Source organism: Protopterus annectens, chromosome 2.part0 (assembly GCF_019279795.1).
Source record: "Protopterus annectens isolate FY-2018-M chromosome 2.part0, PAN1.0, whole genome shotgun sequence".
Taxonomy (NCBI): domain Eukaryota; kingdom Metazoa; phylum Chordata; order Ceratodontiformes; family Protopteridae; genus Protopterus; species Protopterus annectens.
In genome coordinates this window covers 1,239,173,308-1,239,201,085 of record NC_056728.1, presented here as the reverse complement: position 1 = coordinate 1,239,201,085, position 27,778 = coordinate 1,239,173,308, and positions in this window count along the sequence as shown.

The following is a 27,778-nucleotide window of genomic DNA, read 5'->3' as shown; positions in this document are numbered from 1 at the left end:
CCCCATCAGACACGGACATCCACCTGGGGTCTCATAGAAATGGATAACTGGTGCCAGAGCCATGGCCTGATGCCACATGCCAGGGAAGGTGTAGACCTACCCAGTGGGAAGGACATGTTCACCCCGACTTACCATGTAGGTGGTAATCCATTAAACATGGTGGACGTGTTCAGGGACATGGGTACCACACCTGTCGGTAACCTCTGTCGACACTCACATTGCCAATGTGGTTGGGAAGACATTCCACTGTGGCCACCTGGTCAGGAAGGGATTCACATCCACATCAGGGGAGTTCATTGTACCCCTGTACTCTCCACACATCAGACCAATGATTGCGTACAACGCTACATCTGGGATGTACCTAACCTGACACCTGCAGCACTCGGAAGGACCACAAACGTTCCACAACACAGGGATAAAGGTGCTGAGACATGTGTCACATGCTGCCCGACCAAGGGGACTCCGGCTGTATACCTTCCCAGCACGTCTGCTCTGTGGTGATCTGTGCCTGACATACACGGCCATGTCCGACCTGGGTGACATGGACATGTTCCACCTCCTAGGCTCCAAGCAAACACGGGCACAGAAGCAACTGACAGAAACCTCAACACGGACATAAATAGGACATGCTGGGGGGACAGGGTCATCGCCCAGAGATCCCCTACAACATGGAAAGGATTCCCAGCCCATGTGAAGCAGAGCCCCTGACTGACTTTGTCCAAGAGTAATCCTGACGTGTGGATGTGTGATCGTACGTATGCGCCAGGCATCATCTCTGTGTCACTGCTGGACAGAGGGACAGTGGCCCGATGGATGTGGTATCCTCATCCTAAGGGGTGGTGACAGCCACACACACTCTGGCTAGGCTTACACATGCCATAGGGCACATAGCCTGGTATGTACCTATGCACCTATGTACCTATGTAGGGGTCCATGCAGGTTGCGGGTACCTGTGGTATGCTGATATTGCCAGATGTGCCTGTGGGTACCCCGCATCTGCACGTGGGGGACTGATAACAGTGCTCCCAGTAGGCACATGCAAGTACACCATATTTGGCATACAGGGTAACTGAACCAACATGGTGCTGCACATGTAACCGCCATGCATGCCGTGTACACAGATCAATGTATGCTGCACCTGCACTACATGGTATGTCTGCTGCATGATGTCAGTACACGACCCACGTCACATACGCACCTGTCACCTGTCATACACAACCACTGCAACATACACATCGCGCACTATGCGGACACAGGTATCACATACACCTCTCACTATCTTGTCCACCCTGTGCATCAGAATATGTTTGCATAACCGTGCACCGATGGTGTGGATCACGGTGCTGCAGCAGAGGCTTCATCATATGCACAGGGTGATATGTGTGCCAGGGGCATAGGCTGTACCAATGGATGACATCATGTTTGTGTGTAAGGGCCTGTGCATTTACTGGGCATGACTGTGCAGAATGCATGTGGATGTGGTGGAGCCCTACAGTTGTGTCTGCTGTGTGTGGGTATGTGTGTACACAGTTCAGCCATCTGTGATGCCTACGCGGGGTATACTTGGCAGCCCCAGACTGTACAGTGCAGGTTGTACGGCTCACTGTGTCCGCCTGTGGCCATGTGACCCGTGCCTGCCTGGGGTCGCACGGGCACTACCGGGTGGAGGTATGGAGTGGCCACTCTCTGATGACACATGTCCGCTGGAACCGTGTCCACGCTGGGACCGTCCAGGGCCACGTCCACGTGGCCTGCTGTGTCCTGGTGTGGTTGGTGTAGCACCAGCTGCACTGCTGCTTCTACCAGCACTGTGTGAGTGGGCATGAGAGGTGGCACGCACACGTCGACCTGCACTAGGTGGTGTTGCTGGCCTATGGCCACGTGTCCTATGCCTCACCCCTACCAGGTGTTCCAGCACAGACAGCTCACGCTCGCGGATTGACATGCCTCGGTCGAGGATTCCAACCATCTCACCTAATCTCCTATCCAGAACATCGGCAAGCTGCTGTTGAGCATTCGCCAATGACTGGATGTTCTCATTTAAGGAACGGATTGCAGCCCTCTGCAGCCTCTGCCCTTCTTGGTTCTGCCATTCGGCACGTGCCTGTGCCGCCATTACAGTCTGAAACATGCGTCTGGTGATACCAGCTGCTGCACCCTGTACGGCAGGTGCATGTCTACCAGTGCTCCTCCTACGAGCAGCACCAGCCACATGCCTGTGTGGCACATCACCAGTCATTACACTGGCAACATGGTGTGTACCCGCACTTCTGTAGCCACCACACATTCCTGCTCGGTGCCAACAGACGCTGACTGTCCTTCCTCAATGGGTAACGGTGATGTGGTATGTGTCGGCATCTGAACCGTGTGTGGAGATGAAGGGGACATAGGTGGGATGTTAACCAATGGCACAGCTTCTGCCCATGACGACCCTGCCTGTGCCATATGCACATGGTCATCACCGCTAGTATCTGTGGGGACACTAGCATCAGATGGACCGCAGGAGGGGAACGCACCTACAGCACCTGTGAATACAAAGACATACTGTACGTTACATTACACACACGCAGACACACACGCAGACACACACACACACACACACACACACACGCAGACACACACACAGACACACACACACACACATGTGGACACACACGCTGACATACACACGCAGACACACACACATGCAGACACATCATGCATGTGATATTGCAGGTGGCATGCAGCATTCCCACACCACAGCTCAGTGAATGCAGCCCAGGCATTAATAGTGGTAGTATGCATACTGCCCTGGGGTGCACACTACATCAAGCAGGTGTCTTTCAGTAGGCTTGCAGTACACACATTCATGGTAGTTTGCATGCATCACCGTGATACACCGTGTGGCCACGGGCGGGTTAACAGTACACATGGCTGGCGTCACTATGTCATGTACACCGCAAACATGTGCGGTAACATGTGGACATGTGACAATGGTGTCCCACCACATGCACCACATCAAACCGGATGTCACAGTGCAGTGTTATGCGTACAGGCTACAGATAGAATGCATGTGTAACAAGGATGTCTGTGCAGGTGTGGTTGGTGTGAGCTGTGTACATAGCTGTACAGTGGAGAGTACGGGCACTGTGCCACTGCATGGCAGCAAGACACAGGTATGTTTCTGTGCGATGCGTAACCTGGACGCATTGCATTTCCATGTCTGCAACACAGTCATGCTGTTCCACAGCACATATATGGTAGACATTGGTGGCACCTCCATTGGCTGCAGACAGGCATTTCGTTTGTCTGGTGTACCACATCAGATGTACAGGGGGTCCACTACAGCTATGATCGCACTATGTGTGGACAGGGTGCAACGGTGACTACCCACTGCAGATGTACTGTGTGGCAACATGCCTGTGGGTATCACCCATGGCCATGTTTGACTGGTTCATGGACAATTGTGTGTGATGGGCATCGTGTACACATCCCTGTGGTGGCCCATGTGACATACACCCGTACTAGTCCGAGGTGTCACATTCCCGAAGGCTATGCAGACATTGTGGATGTCTGCTATGTCATGCGTAGGTCATGTCATGGTGTGACAATGTTGCGGACAGACCACCACGTGCATGGGACATGTCATGTGCCATGTCACAACGTGTGCACCCAATGCAGGGGAATAGGTCACAGTGGTAACACCTGTGTGCTGGCCAGATCGCAGCTCACTATGTGGTACTGTGTGCGTACCGCAAAGGCATACCAATGCATACTACACATGCAGCCATTGTAGAACACCTCCACCATTGTATGCATAGCTGACTGCACATATCTCACCGATGGGTTATGTGGTGTCATGCCGGTCTATACTAACGGGTGTATCTACTGTACATGGGTGGCGTGTGTGTCGGGTGGTGCAACCTGTATACCGTGACTGGGGCAGACCCAGGTGTGCATGTCATACCTGGACACATGGGGAATATCTATACACTGTAACATGCCTATTACTAGCAACAGTCTCACCTGCAACGGACCCATGTCTGTGCGACACGCCAGAGGTACCTGTATAGGGGCGACACAACAGTATACACATTATCCATTACTATCGCCACAGTAAGCACTGTGCATGTCACATCATGTACCTGTGTGTTAGCATGTGTTATGCACATGTCTGCAAACGCAACGTAGCACACTGTAGTATGCAGCTTGTGTGGCCATATACCTGGCATGTGTTGGTACATTATGTGGTGTACTATGACACCCACACCTACGTCACTTATCATACAAACATGCAAGACTGACTTACCAGGCAGCACCAGGCTCGTTGGTTGGGAGACACCCACCTCCACGATGGCAGTGAGTGTTTCTGCATGTTGTTCCCTGGGTGTCCCCAGACTGGCCAGGAGCTCCTCCGTGTGTGTGAGTGGGAGCTGGGTTGGTGGCCCACCACCTGTCCCACCTTGTTGTCTGGCGATTGCGGCGGCACGCTGTCTCATGTGCCGAATTAGGTCTGTGCAGTGTCTGCGGATCTGCTGGTAGGTGCGGTTGTTGCCGCCCACGTTGTTCACCCTCCTGTGCAAATCCTGCCACACATCGTCCCGCTGCTGTGCCTGTTGTGGCACATGGCTGAATAGTATATCGTAGTTGTCGTGGAGCAACGGTATAATCACATCATCCTCCTGGCGGCTGAATGCTGGCAGCCGGGAACGTGGCATTATCTGTAAGACATAATGATGTTGACAGGTCACATTTACACTGATGTACTGGCATACTGCTGGACATACGTTGCTATGACATGTACAACATCTGCACAGTAATCTCTGCGATGCATCATGGCAGTGACACAGCTGACGTGTTGCCATCACACCATTAAGCAGTGGGTTTCATATCATATCTGTGTGTCAACTCATCACACTGTACACGCACCATGTTGATGGTAGCCTGCTGTGGACATGTGTACCTGCCTGCACCTGTGTCCATATCAGTTGGCACATGTCCCCATGTGACAACAGGTTCTACTGTTCACCTGGATGCTGTGTATATGTCACTAGGCATCACGTACGCGGCCATTATGAACGTCAGCGGTGGCACCGCACACATACACATGGATACCTGTACATGCATGTGTTGTGCCATGTACATCTACACAGCACTGTACGGGTGTTGGCCAACCTGCCACGGCTCACCTGTGTTGCACATGTGGTACACATGGGACAATGTGTAACCATGTGACATTAGCAGGAAAGGTCATGCATAGCATGTGAGCATGCACGTTGTCCACAGCAACACACAGCACCTGTAACACCACAGGGTGCAGCACTGCCACATTACTGCTGTGGACGGTTGATAGTGAAAGTGCCATTTGTCCATCGCACCATGTAGGACTGTGATAGCACGTGCAGCCTTGCTGGGCAGGGCTGCATGGTATGGCAGGGTCACATACATGGCACTGGGATGTGACCCACCTGGGGGGTACTGATATTGGCAGGGTGGCTGTCCATTCCATATGTCATTGCTATGTGTATATGGACATTACACATGTCTATCATGGTGTGGACACTGGCCTTCTGCAAGGTAGGCTGCACGCTGCTTGGTGGGGGTGTGTCTGGTGCATGCAGGTATCGCACATCCATGCATACACATTAACCCTGACAGGAGCTATGTGCTGCGATATTGTTCAACACAGTGCTGTATGTGCCCACACACTGCTATCCCGTGCACATGGATGGTTGCCTGGCCTGACATGGGTACCACATATGTCTACATCCAGTGCCTGCTGCCACCCCCACGTCAGCTGGTGCACCGAACAGCGCCGTCCCTTCCACGGGGAGCGTGGTGTTGGGCACAGCATAGGTATCCATGTATGGGGACAGGGATGTTCACATAGCAGGGGCACTGATGGTATCGTCGATCGGACCATACACGTATGACGCACACCTCACACATACAGCCCATTCAGTATGTTGTTCGCAACACTGACACAGCTATACTGCTAGGCCGGGGACATTCCCAGACGTACATACACAGATGCGTGCACATCTGTCTGTGGCATGGGCTAAACTATTGGTGTGGTTCGGCACATGACATGTTTGAGTGTGGCTGGCGCAGACCTACTGTGCACATGTCTACACAGTTAGCCTGTTCTACAGTAGCCAGCGGTGATGTGCTGTGCACATATCAAATCTGCACATTGTGTTGGTGTCTGTCTGTCCACGGGCCAGTGGTGGGACACACAGGGGTATTGGTGAACATATATGCATGCCACCCTGTACTGCTGTACTGCTAGCTTCTCAGGTGCTAATGTGTCATAGACATGCACACCTTACCCGTACAGGTGGTAGTGGGTTGCCACCCGTACACATCTCCTCTTGTGGGTTGCTATCATCCAACACCCTCTTTGTATTGTATGTTCAGGCTATGCACCTGTGTGGGGCATGTGGGCATGCAATGCAGTACTGCGTACCTTTGCACCCATTGCAGAACATGTCACACAGGTACACTGGCAGACATACACTTCACAGCTTGATGATGGCACAACACGTGTTGTACACACATAACACATATCCTGTGGGACATGGTCATATGTACAGGCATGTCCAACTGTCACGTACCACTGCTACCCCTACATGACGGATATGCAGGACATGTGGCGGTACAGCAACTGTCACATGTACACGTGCAATGCCCCCCTACCTACATGGCATGGTACTGCCTGTGGGGCATATGCGTCTGCATCCATGCTATGGCCATAGATGACAGTTGTACATTGATATGTGCAACATACCTCATTTGGTGTTCTCATGGGTGCATGTTCAACATGTCTCCGCATTGTTTGTGTCTGTCACACAGTCATTGTTGTACATGGTTTACATGCCAGCCATGGCGTACTGTGTGTGATTCCAGATACTTCATTGGGATACCAGCATTGTACATTATCACGGCGTATTCCAGCCATCACATAGCCGTCCTAGCTGACACTGTTATCCAGCCAGTAGGAGGTGTTCCACCATCTGCACATACGTCACACAGTACGAAGGCGGCTGACACCCATTCTGGGGACAGGGTTCTGACCGCTGTGGATGTGTGTGATGCTGTCGACGACCATGACTGCGCCTGATGGTCACATCTGGATGGGTAACATTCACAACACACACCTACCTTCACGTAGCAACACATCATCCACAACAATGGACATTCCTGCCAGAACAATGTGTGCAGTATGTCTGTATAACCACTGCAGGCACCTCTGGTGGCCCCCAGCATGGCAGCCAACAGCACCAGTGTATATCCCGTGTAACCATGGGTTACACCATTCACAACACACCTGTCTCAGATGACCCTGTTGTGGATCACAGTGCAGTTCCACACATCATGTTACACTATACATCATGCACTGATATGTTGCGGACGTGTGAATGGCTGTGCAACTCAACATATGCACACATGACACATCACCTGGTACAACATGTCTGTCTTACCACACATTATTGTGACCACCCTGTGATGGCATTGTACAGGCTACGTGGACTGGGACATGTGATGGCTCAAAGGTATGTTCACCCTCCGGGTGTGTGTCTAGCCATGTGTACAGTAGGCAGTGGTCTGAACACAGGGATACTGTACATTGGCCCACTCTGTCACTGCGACTGTTGACTATGCTCATACTGTACTTATACAGGCATGTGGTATCTGACCAGTATGACAGTCCTGGTCGACCACACTACTGTGGCACACATGACCTGCGGACATCTGCCTAGGGTGTGGAACCCACATGTACATCTTCACATGCTATGCTGCCTCTGCGGCGGTGTCACATGTCTGTTTCCAGCAGGGCTGTAACGGGCAGGCACGGCATGTGGTAATGTGGGACAATGCTTGCACCTTCCACTGTGCTGCACACAAGCAAGGCACACACACTAGTGCACGCCTCACATTTATCTGCAGTGCCTGGGACCTGCCTCCATGCTCTGCACAGCACACCTGCAAGTACAGAATGTACACGGATCATACCTCCCAGGCACATACCTGGACTGCAACACACACAGGTAAGGGGATCCCACATCACACAATGTTTTGCACACATACTGTATGTTTGCCAAACCCAATGCATCGTAGGTGCTCCATGTTCGGATACCCATGTTTGTGACTGCTAGACACATTGTAACACGCAACAGAGATTACACTGTACACCACAGGTTACATGCTGGCTGTGTTGTCATATTGTACATTGGACCTCGGACAGCTGCTACTGCCATGTGCTGACAGCATCCCACACTTCCCTAGAGTGGACTCCCATGTACCCATACATGCTTGGCCATGCACTCCACCTAGCTGGGTGACACATTACACAACACATACCATACCTACACTACCCTCAGCATGCACGATACCTCCATGTGTCTGGTGTGTTAAACCTGGGGATATCCCCCCTCTGGTAGATGAACATATATGCTTCACGGCCCTGCTAGCCACACCCTAGACACACAACCATCGCAGCATACATGGTACATGTGCTCTACAGCTGGTACTACTGACGTCTGCTGATGGGGGTTGTTAATGACATGGCATCCCGGCAGATGGACAGTGTACGTGACTATGCTGACACATATCACAGTGCACTTTCGTAACATGTACGCAATGGTAGGGACCATGCTATTCCACACAGAGACATGGCGGTGCTGCCCTTTTCACAGACGCCACGGTAGTGGTCATGTTCCATGCACATCTGCTGTATGGGCACATGTGCAGTCTGTTGCACGGTGGGTATATTCACATGTGTGGGGTGCATCACTTGACAGCCATGGTGGGTCCTCGTGGTCCATCACATGCTCCAAGGCTAGCTACCTAAACATGACTGCCGCACATTGCAGTGTGGGCCCTCAGGCAGTGTGGTGGTATGTCTGTATTGTTTGGCTACATCCACATTCGATGTCATGTACAACAGTCACCCAGGCATTGCTGACTGAGATAATGTTGGCAACATGCCAGGCAGTGGTGTACCTACCAACAATACACACTCTCACTCACTACAGGGTTGCAATCCATACATGGACATTGCAGTGTCCCTGTGGACACATACATGGTACTGCCATGTACACGTTATGTCCTAAGACACTGTCCCAATGTCACCTTCCGATCTCCCTAGCTGTTATGTCCCGCCAACCTGTTTGGTATGTGTCTCCACACCAGCCCACTGAATTCACTGCTAGCCTGTTGTTGGACATTGTGTACCTTGACCGTCACACTGCCGCATCTATCGCACTACACATGGGTGGTACTGCATTGCACGTGTGGGACTGCATTCATACACCCATGACTGGACCATTCAGTATGGCACTGGGGCACGTCCTCACAAATGTGCTTCACACACTCATTGATGACCTCCATGCCTTTACTGGCACCCTTGTTGGGTTTCTGTGTGCCACAGCACACCACATACACATGCTGGCCACCTGTCATACCATTGCATGAGTGGTTGGTGTGGTACAGAGGGTAACAGATCAGACATTGTCCCCACATTGCCCTTCAGCACCATTCCACATTCTGGTATTGGCAATGTACACATCCACCGTCACATCATACCCTGTGTCTCAGGATGTTAGGCTATATGACTCCTGGACAGGACACACAGTGGTGCAAGCATATCATGCTACCTACTACATGTCAGGTACATGTGGCATTACACAGTCCTCAGTCATGGAGCCCCTCATGTTCACTATTTGCTTACATACACAACATGCTGTCACAGAGTACTGTCCATGCCTAGATATCCCACATCTACATACCTGGCACCATTGTAGCTCCACCAGCTCATACTGATAACAACCGTACGGGTGTCAGTGTGGCAGATACATCATGTGGGTGTCATTGCTTCAGGATGCATCACACATGGTGCATGCACATCACCTTTGCATAGCAATAGTCATCCACTGAGTATCACATGGATACTGTCCCCATACATGCATATCACATTGTACATGGTTGCTGTACACACACATGCCCCACATGGTGCTGTGGTTGCCGTATTCTACTGTGGCATGGGTACACATCTGCAGGGCCGCACATATCTGTACTGTGTGTGTTGCTGGTACATAGGTAGCCATTGTACCTGTGCCATACACACATCTACACACGGGCAGGGTTACAATAACACATTTGTGGTGTACCTTCCACAATGGCTACGACTTTACATGGCACGGCATTATCATGCCATGATGTGTACCAGGCTCAGACAGTTTACATATGCGGCTGACAGACGGGTAACACATCTGTACTCATCTGCATACCACATACACAGGGGTGTCATCTACTCTGACATGGGCCATGTCCTCCGCATTACTGATGCATGTAGTACTCATACATGGCAATTGCAGTGGGCGGGGTGAATGGAGCACTCATGCATATGTGCACACATGCCACATTGCATGGCCTGGGCTTCTGTGTTACTTCCGCAGACACAACACACACCATGCTGTGGAACATAGGTCCTGTGCACATCCCACAGGGACACACTGTGGCACTGTTCATGTGATAGCTCCCTTGCTGATAGGGTGACACATAGTCATGGTACCACCACAGCAGCAGTATTGTGTAGACATGCAGTTGACACCCACCTCTGCTGTTCAGTGGACACTACCATGGGGAGGTGACACTACTGTGTACACTGCACATGTGTTTACACATGGACCTGCCGGACTTCATTGTTGCACACATTGCACCTGCTACAGATCATTTGGACATGGTTACTTGGTGTTCCTTCCATTTTGGATGGCTATTATGCTACTACTCTGTCCCATATGTACAGGCCATATGTATCCTGTTAGTGTACATACCAATAGGCCATAACTCCATTATGCATGATATGCCTGTGATACTGTGTATGATGTCTGTCATATCCACCATGACAGCTTTACATTACACATAGTTGACATAGTAACCCCTACTGCGAGGCATACGTGCACGTCGTGCGCACATTACGTATGACATAGACGGTAATATGCCCATACACATGTGTGCTGTGACAGTATACATACATGTCCTATCCCCTGCTGTGGCACTTCCTTGTTGGACATCCACTGCCAGCATTGGCGTGGGGTGTGGCATTGTTCTGTGTTATGCCCCCCTGTGGCAGCCCTTGTGTTATCCCGGCTGTGTACATGATGTCCCACTGCTGTGCACACGGTGTCCACAGTCGTTGGTATGCTCAGCGGGATAGCACTACATAACCACCTTTCACCACTCTCTGCATTATGGACAAGTATCCTTACTTACAAACACCGTTCACATACAGTGCAGCTTCGTCATACACATCATGCGTTACACACCAGTACATATCGTGGGTTCTACATACCTTTACTGTGTTTCCTTCCATTTTCCGTTGCGTGCCTCGCTATTGCGTTGTCTCACTCTATCCGTTTTTGATTTGTAGTTCGGTATGAGCATACGGTTTGAATATCCTAGGAGTCATCCTTATATCCGTCGTCACCTGCGACATGTGGGTTCATCACACCAATAGCTGTTCCTCGGTGTGTACTTGTGCGCATATCGCCTGTGCATCTGCTCCATTCGTACATTACGCGTCGTAACTAGGGCATGGTTGCATTCCTCGCCTGGGCGTTGGTTATTTGCACGACCTTCATGGAGATGGTCTGTATTGTGTTATGTTATGTGTAACTGCAGCCGCTATGTGTGGCGTCAGGTACATTTCACAGTGGTGTTAGCCGTGGATTGTGTGTGTTGGGTATGGTATTATGTTCGACATGTGGGTGTCCCTGTCCTGGCGGCGTCTGTTGATGGCGTTTTGCATTCGGATGTGTAACATAGCTCTTGTATTCCTTTAAACAACGGATGCAGGTATGCATCCGCTGCTGATAGTGTTTCTCACGCAAGATGTTGCGGTTATGCCGCTGTCATTGACTGCCTGTATGTTTGTGCTGCTATTGCGGCTTGTATCCCTTTGATATGTGCAATGGGGAATATCGGAGGTTGTGGGTGACGGGTACGGGTTGTAGGCCTTGCATTTCTACATACACGGTATGCTTGTGTGTGTGCTCCATCCCTGCCTGGAGAGCTGGCAGTTACCTGTCTGTTGTTCTGGGAGTGTAGGTTGTGTTGATGTCGTCTGGTGTCGGTATCGCCTGCATGTGTGCTTCCTGCATGTATTCCTCCGTCACATCGGTAGTATATCTGCGGTTGTTCGTACGTGACGACTATCCCTTGGCATTTTGTCCCGGATATTTACAGTCATTGTGGTCCTGTACTTGGGACGGCCTGTATGCTAGTGGTTGCCACCTATTCGGGTGGCGATTGCTTGTTTGACACTCGTAGAACACACAGCGGTGTTTACGGGCCGATACGTAGCCACGATCAGTACCGGGGTAGCACATGCGTATTTCCGCGGTACATGACTATTGCTGTGTAACGTTGCCAACGTATCGTTTTGCAATTAACATATCGGTGTCATACATACGGTCATGATTTGTACATACGTCCTTTGCATTTCATGTTGGCTATATTCCTGTGGTACATTCTGGGACATTTTCACTTTGCATCATTATACGTCGCCACGCGCCTAGCCAGGGAGGGGCTCTCAGTACTACTTTGGGAGTACTGCTGTACATACGCCTGTGGTTCCTATACTGTATGCCTACACATGTTGTTCCACTCCGCCTGTCACATGGCACCAACATACACATTTTACAGTGGCACACACATTACACTCGCACAGCGAAACACACAACACCCTCACCGCACACATACACATACTGCGGCAGTCACAGGGATGGTTGCACACAGTACCTGCGTGGCCCGCATCACCGGCGGCGGTGTCTACCTCCACCCTCATATCCTCATAATATTACCCGCACATGTACTGTTACTGTACCGTGGCCTGGCGATCATCCCGACTCGCGATTATGCATTTAGGTAGGTTGACCTTTCCATGGGTGGCGGTTTCCTGTTCTGTCAACGCTCCCGGATACTCAGGTTGTCGTTCACTATGTTTACTATGTACAGATATCGCATGTTACTTCTCTGTCACCTTGCATCCCTCTGATTCCCTGTCTTACCTGTTGTACTTTATATATGTATATGTGTACATATATTTCTATGTGTGTAATTATATCTATCTCCATATCTGTATATGCACATATGTACATGTCTATATGTATACACCTTGCGGCGAACGTGGCAGCATACAGCAACGCCGTCTGCTGTAGGACCCGCGTACGGTTAAGGTGTTGGCGTTACATGCTCCGCTGGCTGTTGGGTGCGCAGTGTTTGGGTGCTGCCTATGTTGGAGTCACACATGGGACCACCCATACGGTACACATTACGGGTGGCCATGTTTGTGTGCCGTCCATTTCACTGTGTGTGCAGGTAGGGAGGTGTCAGTCCATGGGGCCTACGCTGTCAGAGTATGTGCTATACGTTCCCTCTTGCCAGGGCATAGGCATATTGGGTACGCCTCCGTCTGCCTACTGGGGCTGGCACAGTGTGTTCATGGCCCTGAACCCTCTGTGCCTGTGCTGGCCTTGGCAGTTGTGGTGGGCTTTGTGGCCCTTCACCATTATGTCCCTGCAGCAGCTGTTTCCGCAGGATCATATTATGTAGCATGGCACATACTATGAATATGTGGGCACATGTGCCTGGAGAGTACTGCAGGGCTCCACCGGATGTATCCAAGCACCAGAACCGTGATTTCAGCATCCCAAACACACGCTCTATGATTATTCTGGTTTGTGCGTGTGCCTCATTATGGCGTTCTTGCATGTGTGTGTGTGCATTTCTGATGGGAGTTATCATCCACGGCTCCAGTGCATAGCCAGCATCCCCCACAAGGTGGCCTTGTGTGATGTCCCCCCTGGCGAATACCTGATACAGCTGTGAGGCATGCCAGATATGGGAGTCGTGGTAGCTTCCAGGGCTGCCAGCACACACATCCATGATAATGCCCTGCGCATTGCACACGACCTGGCAATTGATGGAGGGGAATCCCTTGCGGTTTATGTAGCGTCTACCCTGCTCCCCAGGTGGTGACTTAATTTGTATGTGCGTACAGTCTATCGCACCCAGTACCTCCGAGTATTGTGCCACACGGTGGAAGTGGCGCATATTGCTAGCCAACTCCTCCTGAGATCTGGGGAAGTATATGTGCTCATGGGCATGTCGTAACATGGCATCCAGAAACTGGTGTAGTACCCTGGATGCTGATGCCTGTGAGATGCCCATTATATCCCCGGTTGGCCTTTGAAAGGTACCTGTAGCCAGTATTCGCAAGCTTACACATACCTTTGTGTCCACTGGGATGGGCTCCCCTCTGTTGTTTCTTGTTCTCAGGCATGGCCGGCACAGCTCCGCTTTTTGCTGTAACATGTCCCTGTCCACCCTGTAATGCTCTACTATCTCCAGGTCTTGTAGCCCCTGGTAGGTTACCCTTGGTCTGAACACTCTCCTTCTCCTCTGAGGCCTACGGTAGTTGTCGGCACCCTCCTCCGCAACTCCGTCTGTCTCTGACACATGCTGATGTATCACGGCCACGGCGGCACCCAACATATACATTTTAAAAATTCCCCGTGTGTTTACACCTAGAGTGCGGCGTTTGGGAATACACGGCTGTGTGTTGTGTGCATTCACACTTTATACTGTTATGCTGTACACCCGGTGATGTCATAGGGTGTGTCTGTGCGGCCGTATCTGTGGATTATCTTCCGTGTTTTACCGTTGGCACTGCAATGCTGTTGCCCTTGGTGTTGCATTACACTTGCCTGCATTGGTTTAGCTTTCGACCTTACCTTACTGTTTCTGCACGTTGCGCATACTATTTCCTGGCTTGCATCCTGCAGAGCCCTGTCATGTGTCGTTTCTGGGACATGGCATATCATGCGTTTTGTTTGCCGCCGCCGTTATGCTACCTCTCTACTTGGCTGTGCTGTATCGGTTCTTCACTCTTTGCATTCTGCTACCTCCCCTACTTTCTTTACATTCACATGCCTCCCCTATCCCGTTTGGCGGGTTTCTGCATGCAGAGTTGTCAGCTGCCGCCAATTGGCCTTCGTGGGTTGATTGGTGTTAATTGCTCATTACGACTCCAATTACACTGCTTCCGCATTTCCTCATATTCTCAGCATCACCTTCCTGTATCCGTTGTTGTTGACGGGGCGGGCGTCACATGACTGGGTTAGGGGAACGTAGTCATCCTCGTGCACATGCATCTCTGCGCGCATTGTGTTCTCTCAGCTCAACTATTTCCCCACACGCCGGTCCTGCTGCTGTGGTGTGCATTGTACAGCCCATGTTTGCTGGGCTCCAATGTGCTTCCTCCTACAGTGGCACACCCCTCTGCGGTTGACATGTATTCCCTCTGAGCCACTCCTCGGTGTATTACTGCTGCGCCGTTTGGTGCAGCCTTACGCCGGCGGGGGTTTTGAGATTCAGTATTATCTGCCTCATTTGCATGGCATTGACTACTAATTCATAGTTACGGCGCCGAACACTGCCGCGACTCCTTGGCAACCCTTGCGCCGTGGATGTGGCTTTCCATGCATACTATGGTGTATTGTGGCTGTGAAGCTGATGTGTATTACACTGCTCTTTTATGACATTGTCATATTATTTCATTGTTTAGCACCTTCCGCGGACATGTCCTGGGGTTCTGCTGTGGTTTCTGTGGACATACCATTTATGTCATTATTTACATTTTGTGCATGTTTTCTTTTGACATTCTCAGTGTCTTTCGCCATTGGCATGTAGCAACAGTATGATACCTGACGTTGACAGCCTTCCGTTACTCCTTTGTCATGTTTAGGTATATGTAAACCGTTTTTTTTGGTTTACATTGCCGTGCCCTTATGCTACGCCTGCGCCACTTCGTGGATCGCTATATGCCTTCATTTGCATGGTGCAACACCGCACATGGGGTGTTTAACATACCTACGCTGGAGGCGGCGCAACTCAGGCGCACGCCGGTAGTGCACGTGGAATTGGATCGTACCTGAATCGCTCGGCGGCCATATCTGGCATTGTAGCGCCTATGCTATGCGTGCGCCTGGCGCAAGGTTCATAAATCCCGGGGCATACTTTTTTCTAATAATTTAATTGTTTAAGTGGTTAATTGATCAAGTATATTTAAGCTCTTGCTTGGATTTTTTTTACTCTGATGAAGTCTTGGTATTAACCAAGATGAAAGTGCTAAATAAATTTGTTTTCTGTGCTGTAGACTGGCTGATTTGGATTTATTTCTTGATGTGGACAATGCTTATCTTGTATTTTCTGTATTATGTGGGCAAAGGTTAATTGATTAAAGTGTAGCAGTTGAGGAAGTTCTAGCCATTTTAGCTGTTTAAGAGAAGTACAGTGATGTGTCCTGTATGTGGCATCAGTGGCAAACTTGGCAATTTTATTGTAACAAGATTCCAGTTTGGTTAGATCAGTTTTGTGGAGGTTGGTTAGAATTGAAGAGGCATATAGGAGAGTTGAAAAGAAGTGTGTGTGAGCAATAGTGGCTTTTGTGTTTCTTATTAGAAATTGTTTGTTTCTGTATAGAAGGCCTAGTTTCTTCTGGACCTTTTTAATGGTTTGAGCTATGTGAATATCTAATTTTAAGTTATTGTCAATTTCTATGCCTTGCAGTTTAGTGTGAGTTATTGGGATGATAATAATTTTATTTTTGGATAAGATATTGAAAAGCAGGGTAGGCGATGGGGATCTTGTTGGATAGAAGAGAAAGAGATTTATTTTGCTGGGATTAAGAATGAGCTGGGGGTTAGTGAACCGTGTTTCCACAGATAGAAAGGAATTATGGGTTATCGTGTGGAGGTCTTGTAGGGTGGTGGCTGTGCATATTAGAGTGGAGTTGTTGGCATACTGTGACATGAAGTGTGGAGGGTATGGAGCTGGTTGGTGAAGAGAGAGAATAGTAGAGGCCCAAGGATGGAGCTTTGTGGAACCCCTAAGGCAACCGTGAGAACAGGGGAAAGGTGATGTTGCCATTGGACAGCCTGCTGTCATCCTGATAGCTTTGGAACCAGGTGATACAAGAGCTACTAGGGTTTAGGGTGGAGAGAACATTGATTAGTTTATTATGATTTACCACATCAAAGGCTTTGGACAAGTTCAAAAATATGGCAGATACAAATTGTCTGTTATTTCTATAGTTATTGGTAAAGGACATTAGGGGTCTGGTGGTGCTGTGACAGAGTAAAAAACAGGCACACAACCACTTATGCGCACATATATGTGTATACATATATCATTATACAACCATTTTATGCCAACTACTGTTGCCACTAACGCAATTATACTAACTCCATGGTTGCACCAAAGTTAAATAATAATATTTATTTTATGGTCATCTATCCATAGGTTAAATAAAAAACATTTGTATCAGCAGGAGACAAAATGTATGTGTATGTGTGTGTGTGTGTGTGTGTGTGTGTGTATACACACACACACACACATATATATATATATATATATATATATATATATTTATATCAATACATCAAATCTATATATACATATATCTATATATATTTATATATTGATATAGATATAGCTATATATCTGTGTGTATGTGAATGTATACACACAAATATATATGTGGGTATGTGAATGCATGCACATGTATGTGTATATGTGCATATAATATACTTCTGTAAATGTATGTATGGAATTTTGCCAGGGTGTCACTTAATAATAGGAAGTTTACCTTATAATAAGTCCTGTGTTATTGCTAACTGTATTTGTTTGTACATTTGACCTTATAAGAATCTGACCCACCTGACCAACATGGAGAACAAACCTGCTTCTGTCCCTTCTGTTGCTAGCCTCATAGCACTCAGTATTCTTAGGCAGTATAGAAACTACCAAATGCTTACAAACCATAAACTTGTACTTCACATAAATGATTTAATCTGTGTAAGGTGTAAGTATCTGTACAACTTGGAGGGTATTGTCTCACCAAACAAGTTGTCTGTGAGTACCACTCATTATTAACCACATCTTGACACAAGCATATCAAACTAAAATATGCTGAGGTAGTTAAAAAGTCTCTCCACAGGAGTCCTTGAGCTAAAAAGATAAAGCTTCAGCAGAGATCCACAAATACTATATAACCCTCTCCACACATAGTAAACAGTCATCAGTCTATAGTGAGTAAGTCAGGCTACTAACACCAATTTTATGACTACAGATATAAATGTAGGTAAAGGTGACTCTGATGTCATTCAGATTAACTCCATACTTATGAGGCTGGACAAGGCAGGGTTATAGTTAGTTATCATTCTGGCTATAGGATCCATGGTGTAACAGGGCTCTACAGTCCATGATACCAGGCAAATGTGACTTTGTAGTAGCCCTTGTAGGTGTGAATGACTCGAGTCACTCAACCCTGAGGAATATCCTAAGAGATATGTTAAAGTATGTTAAAATATGCCGGATCTCAGTATGCCTGTGCCAATTGCAGGCAAGACCCTGGTTCTAAGTGGAATCCTACCTTCACCAAGAATGATACTTAACTAAAGAAAAAGGTAATTGGCTTCAACAATTAACTAAGTATTTGGTTTTATTCTAGGATGTCTAGCGTTTATCATCTTGTAATGATATGCTTTACAGTCCAACTTCTTTTGCAAAGGATGGCCTGTATCTCTCACTCCATGAGTAGGATAAGACCTCTGCTGCTTCCTTAGTTCCTTTTTTTGGTACAGTAGCAAGTGCTGGAGATCTTACCAACAAAATGCAGCTATATTGAACTCCAAATACCCATACCTCTAAAGTTAGGTATTCCCAGAAATTCCTAGACCTGATCCTAATCAACATAACCTCCACAAGCATTCACCATTCTTTCAGTATCCCCATACCTGGTTAAATCTCATCACAAGCTTTTCACATTTTGGTTTAAAGTGTTAAATACCAACAAAACCCAACATCTGAACTGAAAGATTTCAAACATATATAATCCTACTCAAATTCTATAATGAACTCTTAAAAAGTATTTGAAATATCACCTGTTCTGATGCAGCCTCGGCTGCTACTTATGTAACGGTATTGTATTCACACCTAAGTGTTTAAATATGGCTATCTGCACGAGCCCTACATATAATGAGAAATTCAAGACTAAATAAGCCTGGTGGGCAACAAGTATAAGTAAGCTATTTAGCAACAGAAAATAAAACTTTTACTATAAGACTATAAGAAATCCAATTTGTACATTTGTATTAAAAGATCTTAAAAAGCTTAGAGAGGAATTAAAAGATACCAACAGACAGACAAAAGCCAAACATAAAGTTAAACTAACTTACCTCTCAACTGTACAGATTTTTGCAGAATGTCTAGATTTTTGCCTCATATTTTGGTTGATTTTTCATAAAGTTGTGGTTTTCTGGCAAATTAGTGGCAAATCATTAAAGATTGAAGTTAGAAAATAAAGACAGACATTTGAGTTTCAGACTTCATACCTTTCAAAAATCTAAGCTAATGCAAAACCTGTTATTCTATCAACTTTCTAAGTTTGTAAGAGCAATATTTAAAAACTGTTCGTATTTTTTGGTTCTTTGTCCTACTTTTATTTATGGCTTTGTCCAGATTTCTTGATCTAAGAGGTTAAGAGGTGTGAACTAGCATTAGAAGCAAAGAACAACTAGTAATCCTTATTTAGTTATATCAGGAAATTAATGACTAAACTGATTGAAAATAGCACCACCAATTACTCTGACCTAAAATACATAGCCAATATACTAGCAGATCGATACTTAGAAGCAAGTGAGCTGCCTGATTTGCTTTGCCCCACCTCAAGAAAGGAATGCAGACTTCTAGGTGAAATGCTACATCTTAAATGATCACATGATCACTAAGCTGCTGTCGACTGTTAGCTCTTTATTATCTTGATTGATAAACTATGTCATAAGCATAACAATCTCTGTTGCCCATAAGGGGATTTGCTCTAACAAAGAGGGATACTTGCGGCTGTGAGAAGGGTTGCTGCTCCAAAGAAATGTCTTATTTGTGAACTTTTTTTCTGTGAAGTCAAAACTTATATGTACTAAACTTGTAGCTGCAGTGTCTCCTTCAGAATGCAAAATTACCTGAGGCTTTAGTTCATAGGTTCATAGGTTGGTACTAGGCTATCAGCCCTAGGGCCTATACAAGCCTAGCCATAACAATTCCCTGACTATTTCTTCCCACATTATTTACTTTCCTGGACCCCTGTCTAGCAGGGTGACTGACGTAATCCCTGGGGTGAATTTCCTTTTTTCCCATCCAATCATCAAGGTTCCTCTTGAAGAGGTTCAAAGAGGCACTCTGCTTGACATGTATGGGCAATCTATTCCAGAGTCTGGGGAGTCTCTGGGTCAGGAACCTATCCCTCCAGCATGTTTTGTTTATTGTGATGACAAGGTTTAGATCCCTGGAGCGTGTAGCTCTGAGGGATTGGGATTTTTTTAAGTGTAGCATGTCCAACAGCTCTGGGTTTGACATGGCCTTGTATGTTAAGCAGAGATCGCCTCTGAGTAGACGATATGCGACAGAGTATAGCTGGAGTTTTTTAAGGTGGTCAGCGTAGGGCATCTGCTTTAGGCCTGTGATTCTTTTAGTGAGGTATTTCTGAGGCCTTTCCAGTTGTTGCAGATGTCTTGAGAGGTACATACCAAATGGGGTGTTGTATTCTATAATGGGTCTAATGAGGGATGAGTACAGTGGGACAATGACCTCCTTTTTTCTGGATGAAAAGCCCTTCGTGATGAGGTGTGCCACATAGAAGGATTTCCTGACTGTTGTGGTGATGTGGTTATCGAAGGTGAGACCACTGTCCACCTGTGTCCCTAAGTCTCTTATCACACTTTCTGTGTTTAGTGTACTTCCACCTATATGGTAATTCATGGATACATGTTTTTTCCTAAAGGGGATAACAATACATTTCTTGGCATTGAGCTTGAGCCCATGGCTCTGGCACCAAGCATCTGTTTCTGTAAGGCCCTTTTGTAGAGTATCCACATCATTTGGGGATTCAGTAATGGCTCCCAGTTTGCAGTCATCTGCAAACTTTGTTAGCCAGAGTCCCTTAGTGTTGACCTGTACTTCAGAGAAGTAGATGCCAAACAAGAGCGACCCCAGGACTGAACCCTGAGGTACTCCACTTGTCACTTGTCTGGAGCTGGATTTGGAGTTGGCTATTTTTATAGTGTGGGTTCTATCAGTAAGCCATTTAGCAACCCATTGGGTGACATAGGGATTAATTCCCAACTTAGTAAGTTTATCTATGATTCCAGAGTAGGGGATGGTGTCAAAAGCCTTGGCAAGGTCTAGATAGGCTGTGTGGACCACCTTACCCTTGTCCATGGCTCTGGAGACTGATTCAAAAAAGTCAATCAGGTTCAGGAGACAAGATCGTCCCTTCACAAACCCAAACTGGGTGGGGTCCAGTGTTTGAAGGTTGCCAATGTCTTTGTTTATAAGTTCCATGATAATACGCTCCATGGCCTTGCAGATAAGGCTTGTCAGACTGATGGGACGGTAGTTTCCAGGATCCAAGGTGGATCCCCCCTTGTGGATTGGGATAACTGTAGCTCTGCGCCACTCAGTGGGCACGAAACCTGAGGTGAGGCTATGATTAAACATGACACTTAGGTGAGGTGCCAGTTCATATTGTAGTTCATGTAGTACACAGCCCGGGATGTCATCTGGTCCCATGGATGCTGTATTCTTGGCTTTAGAGAGTGCGTTTTGTACCTGTGTGGCCGTTATTACTGGAATTTGGCAATCTTCCGGTATTGAGATGGGCCATTTAGGGGGTGAAAGGGGGTGAAGTTGGCACTGAATCGATCTGCCAGGATATTGGCAATATCCTTCGGATCAGTATATTTAATGCCATTCTGTTTTAGCTCAGAGCAGATCTGAGCGTTGCCATTTAGATTCTTGACATAGTTATAGAATGCTTTGTGGTTGTCTTTGGAATCTTTGGCAATTTTATTTTCGTAACTAGCTTTCGAGGATTTTATGAGGCATCTCAGTTTCTTACTGAGGCTAGTAAGGGAGTTTTTTGCATCCTGGGATTTTCCTCTTTTCTGCAAAAGTTTCTTCCTTTTGTTGTAAAGTTTGTTTATGGCAGGGGACCACCAGATTGGCTTCCTTTTTTTGGATGAGAGCATTTTGGTTCTATTTGGGATGGCACGATTCATGCATGAGTGGATGTGCTCGTACAGTGCCTTAGTGTAGTGAACTTCAATAAGATTTTATGAGTCCTGCTGTAATTCAACAGATATATGGCGCCACTGACCAACACCTGCTCGGTCTCATATAACAGATAACTACTACTGACCAACCCTGCTTATCATACAACAGGAATCCAGCATAATAACCCAATCATTTACCTTACTGTCAAAGAAAAATTGCAGACTTAAAAAACTCAAAATGTAATACTATGTGGAGTTTTGATTGCTGGCAAGTAAGAGATATGCAGATATAGGAAACTGGCCCCAAATGGAATGGGACAGAGTGCTATCATCCCATCTAACCCTAGACTCAATAAAGGCATATGTGGACTTAAAAGGTGCTAATGGACACAACTTACTTAAAGTGAAAGAGGAAATTTTGCTGGATTTAAGATTTGGCTCTGGGTGCAAGGGTTACATCAGCCTGAATGCTGAATCTTTCCAAAAGGCCTTACTTGTTAAATTAATAAAATAGGTCAGTGTACAGAATGACAGAGAAGGGGCCTACAATTAAGAATGCACAAAGATGAGTATGCGTAACAACTGAGGAAGAGATAAGTGAATCATATACTGAAGAAAAATGGAAAGGAGAACCTGAACAGAGACTAAAACATTTTCCTTCTACATCAGAGAGGTGGGTAAAAGCAGGAATCTGATGATAAAGAAAGTAAGAAAACCAATGAAGAAGAGAAAAGGCAACTACCAGCACTCCTGGTGGAGAAAACCTATTTTTGTGAGTTAATTTTTATCAAGAATGAACTAGATGATGGGAAAGCATATGCCTGTATTTGTAAAAGTAGAGGCCACAACCTCCATTTCATGTGAAAATACTAATGAAAATAATGCTGACCTGACTGACCTCCACTTAGACCATGTCAAGTTAAAGACGTGCCTTCAGGAAGGAGATACACTAAATACAGCTAGAGAGAATATAGAAGGCTTAGATGAGGAAACACAAGAACAAAACAGCCCCACTTCATCCCATACTTTGAAAGAAGAAAGAACAAATACTGTGACAGTTAGCTCCCAATTCCTATTACAACACTTGTAAAGGAAGATAGCACACAGTCACATTTTGGTTGACCATTTAAGACTGGGAAAGACAAAAGTCAGTATCCTAGCTACATTTTACAAGCATTTTGTTAGGAAGGATACAGAAACTTTTTTATGCAACATGCAGAATGTCGAAAGACAGTACTCAACCCGTGTTTTAAGCACTCTTACATCCCCTTACCTGTTGCAGAAATCCAATTTGAATGAAAACAAATGGACACTGTAGGCTAAACTGTAAAATTGCAAATTTCATTGGTCTATCCAGGTGATCAATGATTAGGCAACAAAACTCCCTGAGGCAATACGTGTCAGCATTTTGAAGTAAAATAATTAAGGAAATTTGTATGCCACCATCAGACAGGTGGAGTAGTTCAGTGCTTTCATTTTATTTTATTTATTTATTTTATTTTACATTTGTTGAAATATAAAAATAAATAAATAAAATAAAAATAATAAATGAATAAACCATTACAGTCTATCTTATGAAGGTCTGTAGGACTGGATGACAGAAATTAGGATGTGCTTCTATGGCTTCACTTTCAGTACCTCATGTGTCAACTGCGTTCACAGTATGTGGATTGTTATATGGCAAACATCCCCATGGCTTGCAAGATATATAAAAAGAAACATGGTGAGATCCCCTTACAAGTGTGATAGAGAATGTTAGGTTAAGAAATGTAATGCTTACAATAAAGGAACATATTGGGAGAACAGAGGAAGGTAATGGAGAGCACAGGACAAAATGGTCATCTAGAGAATTCAAACCAGAGGATAAAGTACATGTGTTAGTATCCTGCTGCAGAAATCAAGTTTCTTGCAAACTGACAAGATCTTCTAAAGCTGTAAAAAAGCTATGTGAACTGAATTATAGGGAGAGACAACCAGGAAAAAGGAAAGCGGAGCAGTTATACCAAATACATTTTCTAAAACCTTTGAGTGAAACTGAAGAGCGTTTACAAAATAAGTTAAGCCCCAACCTCCCCTAAAAGCATGTTCCAAAGTCAAAAGGTACAGTTGTGTAAGTTGAACTTACTATAACAGTACATGTTTGAATGACCACTGCTACAGTTACCTTAGTTATATGGGATATATCCTGCCAAGGATATAACAGCTGGCAAGCTTCCAAAGCTTCTGGACACCTTACACACTCCCAAACTGCCAAGAGGCTCGACCTGAGCTGACTAAAAGACAAGTTTGGGCATGAAACCCTTCAGAGCTTTCCTGCCAGCAAAGAGAGAGAAGCTGAGCCATGAAAGTTCAAGGCTAGGAACAACAAAAAATAAATGTCCACATCCTGACATAAAAAATACACCAAAAAATAAGGGAGATGGAGGGAGGGACCGTCTACTGTATCAGTGATAATTCGAACATCCACTGTTATGGTAAGAACAATTTACACAACGGTACCTTCATATCAATCACTGCTGCAGTAGCCTTAACTATATGGGTAGCTTACCACACCTAACTATATTCAGGATGTGGAAGGAGAAGGTTCCAGGAGCCCCTGGAGAATGGTCCTAGCAAAGCATGATCTGACCCTAGAGAAGAAATCCAGCTTATAGTGCTTTGTAAAAGTATGTAGAAAGGACCAAGTAGCAGCTACTAGAATACTTCTAGAATCCAGTCATTTACAAAAAGCTATAGAAGAAAACAAGGTCTTGTAGAGTGGAACTTGACCCTGCCTGGAATAGATTTATGATAGTGTGTATAACAAAAGCTAATAGCCTTAGACAACCATTTGAAAATAGTCTATTTTGAAACCGGTTTTCCCTTCCTCTTACCTTCAAAAGAAATGAACAATCAATCAGATTATCTGAAAGATTTAGTTCTGCTAATATAGTACCTGAGTTGTCTGTGGACATCCAAGGACTGGAGTATCCTTCTCCCTCATTCTCTTTTGGAAGAGCATTGCATTTAAGTCATATGATTACCTTATCTTTTTTCTTTCTCACTGTCAATTTCTAGCAGTTTTTAAGTCTTCAGTTTTCTATGTTACCTGTACTTAAGACTAAGTATACTAACTGTACTCTCATTATATACAATGTTACTACCTGCTTCTATTGTAAGAACTGTCTTTAACAAGCATCGTTATAAAAGATTATTGGTCTCATCTTCCACTTGACCAAATTATTCTGTTTTAGTCTGTTTACTATTAGGAATGTCTGTTACTAGTTTTTTTCTTCATTGTATTATAAGATTTTTCCTACTAAGAATATAGTCTACTAAAAATGGAGCTTTTCTTCCCGGGCCTTCGCTGAAAAAGGGTTCTATGCCCAGTCAGACTCTCCCAGTAAACAAATGTAAAATAAATAAATAATATAAATAAAAACATGGAGATGAATAGATTTACTTAAAGTAAACTCAGGTACCACTTTAGGCATAAAAGAAGAAGTAGGATTAGTTCTGAAAGAAACCCTGTGTTGTGGAAAATGAGGCAGGGCTAACTCACCATAAGAGCTAACAACTTAGATACATTTCTTGCAGAAGTTAGAGCAATCAATAAAACTGTTTTCCATATTAAGAACCTCAAGTCAGGGAGATTAGCTGGTTCAAATAGAGCAAGTGTGAGTTTCTGTAAAACAAAATTAAGATCCCATGGAGGGGCCACTGGATTACTTGGACACCTCTTATGCAAAACCCATTTCAAAAACATTTTGACATGCGACTGCCTTGAAAGAAGAGAATCTGTGCACAGAAATGATGAAATGGCTGATAAATGAACCTTGATGGAGTAATAAGAAAGGTCATATGATAGTACCTCATACAAATATTATAAAACCCGAGAACAAATTGCCCTTAATGGGTGCTGGTTATGCTGTTAGCACCAACTAGAAAACCTTTTTTATTTGCTCATATATGATTTTCTGTTAGCAGGCTTTCTTGCCTCCAACAGTACCTGCTGCACATCCTCAGAGAACAGGTGCCTAAAGGGAATTAAGAGTCTATTATCCAGGCAGTCAGCTGAAGATGACTGATGTTGGTGTGTATTAAACACCCCTGTTTTTGTGTGAGCAGATCCATTCTGTGAGGAAGCCTGTGTTAATTGCCTCTGGCTATTTTTCAAAAGAAGGGAGAGTCACTGTTGCCTAGGCAGAAGGGAGTCATCACAATGGTCTTGGGGGATTCCTTCTGGATCTTCAGCAGTACCCTGGATATTACTGGAAAGGATGAAAAGGCATACAGGCACATTAATGTCCAAAGAAAAAAAAAAGGCATATATCTTTCACGCCTTCTTGCATGGAGTCCTCGAACAGAATTTTGCCAGTTGATTGTTCAGACAGGAGGCAAAGAGATCTATTTGAGGAACTCTCCATGATGGATCAAATCTTGGAAGACCCCTGGATCTAGTTTTCTGCCCTGGTTTTGTCCAGTTTTCTGCCATGCAGTTTTGCTCTTACAGAATGTAGGATGTCTGTATAGTGAGATTGTGCTGAGAAGCCATATCCCAAGCTAGCATGATTAGTCTGCAAAGTGGGTATGACCTGGTTGTCCCTTTGTTTGTTGATGTACAACATCACAGTACTATTGTCTGTAACCACTTGAAGAGATCCCAGAGACCAATGCCTTGATCATGGCAAGCATCTGCTTGATATTTATGTGTTTGTGTCTGTCCTTGGTGTCCCACACCCCCTGCAGTTTTATCTCTCCTGCTGCTCAAGCCAAATCTGAAGCACCTGTGGTGACTGACTGCTTTGGAGCAGGGAGGGAGAAGGGGAGACCTTGATTTAAGGATGCCTGTTGTCTCACCAATCATTTCTCTTCTGACAAACCCCAGGACTGAGATCTGAAAAGATAAAGGGAGTTGATACTGGGACCAAAGAGATTTCAGATACCACTATATCTTTCTCATGTGGAGTCTTGCCAGGGGTATCATGAGAATCATAGATGCCATGCAACCCACAGTCCTGAGGTATTACCTCTCAGTGAATGATTAAAAAATGAGTGAAATAAATTAGAAATAGATCTAAATAAAGATCTAGTTTTCCTGTGGATGAAATGCTGTTTGAATTGAGGTGTCTGGTTGATATCCCAGGAACACAATCCTGTTTGATGGAGTCAAGAAAGACTCTTGAATGTTCTCATGGAATCCCATCTTGTGCAAGAGATCTCCCACCCTAGAGAGAGATTCCTAACATTTTGAAAAAGACTCTGCAAAGATAAGCAAGTCATCTAAATACAGAAAAATGTGCATACCCTGTAGCCTGCAGTGAGCTATAACTGGAGCTAGACACTTTAAGAAACACCTGAAGTCTGGATGACTAGAAATTTGATGATAAGCATCTTTTAACTCTAGTGTTGTCAGGAAACTTGAAAGAGGAAGAAGAGGCAACAGGTTGTGAAGTGACACCATTTTGAATTTGGATACTAGCACCAACAGTTTTAGGAAAGAAAGATCCAGAACTGGTCTCCAAGCATTTTTTTTCTTTGAGGCTGGAAACATCCTTGAATAAAACCCCTTCCCCACCCGAGAAGGAAGAACTGGTTCTGTCAATCCTTGTCACAGCGTGTGATGATGAACAGAAGGAAACAAAACA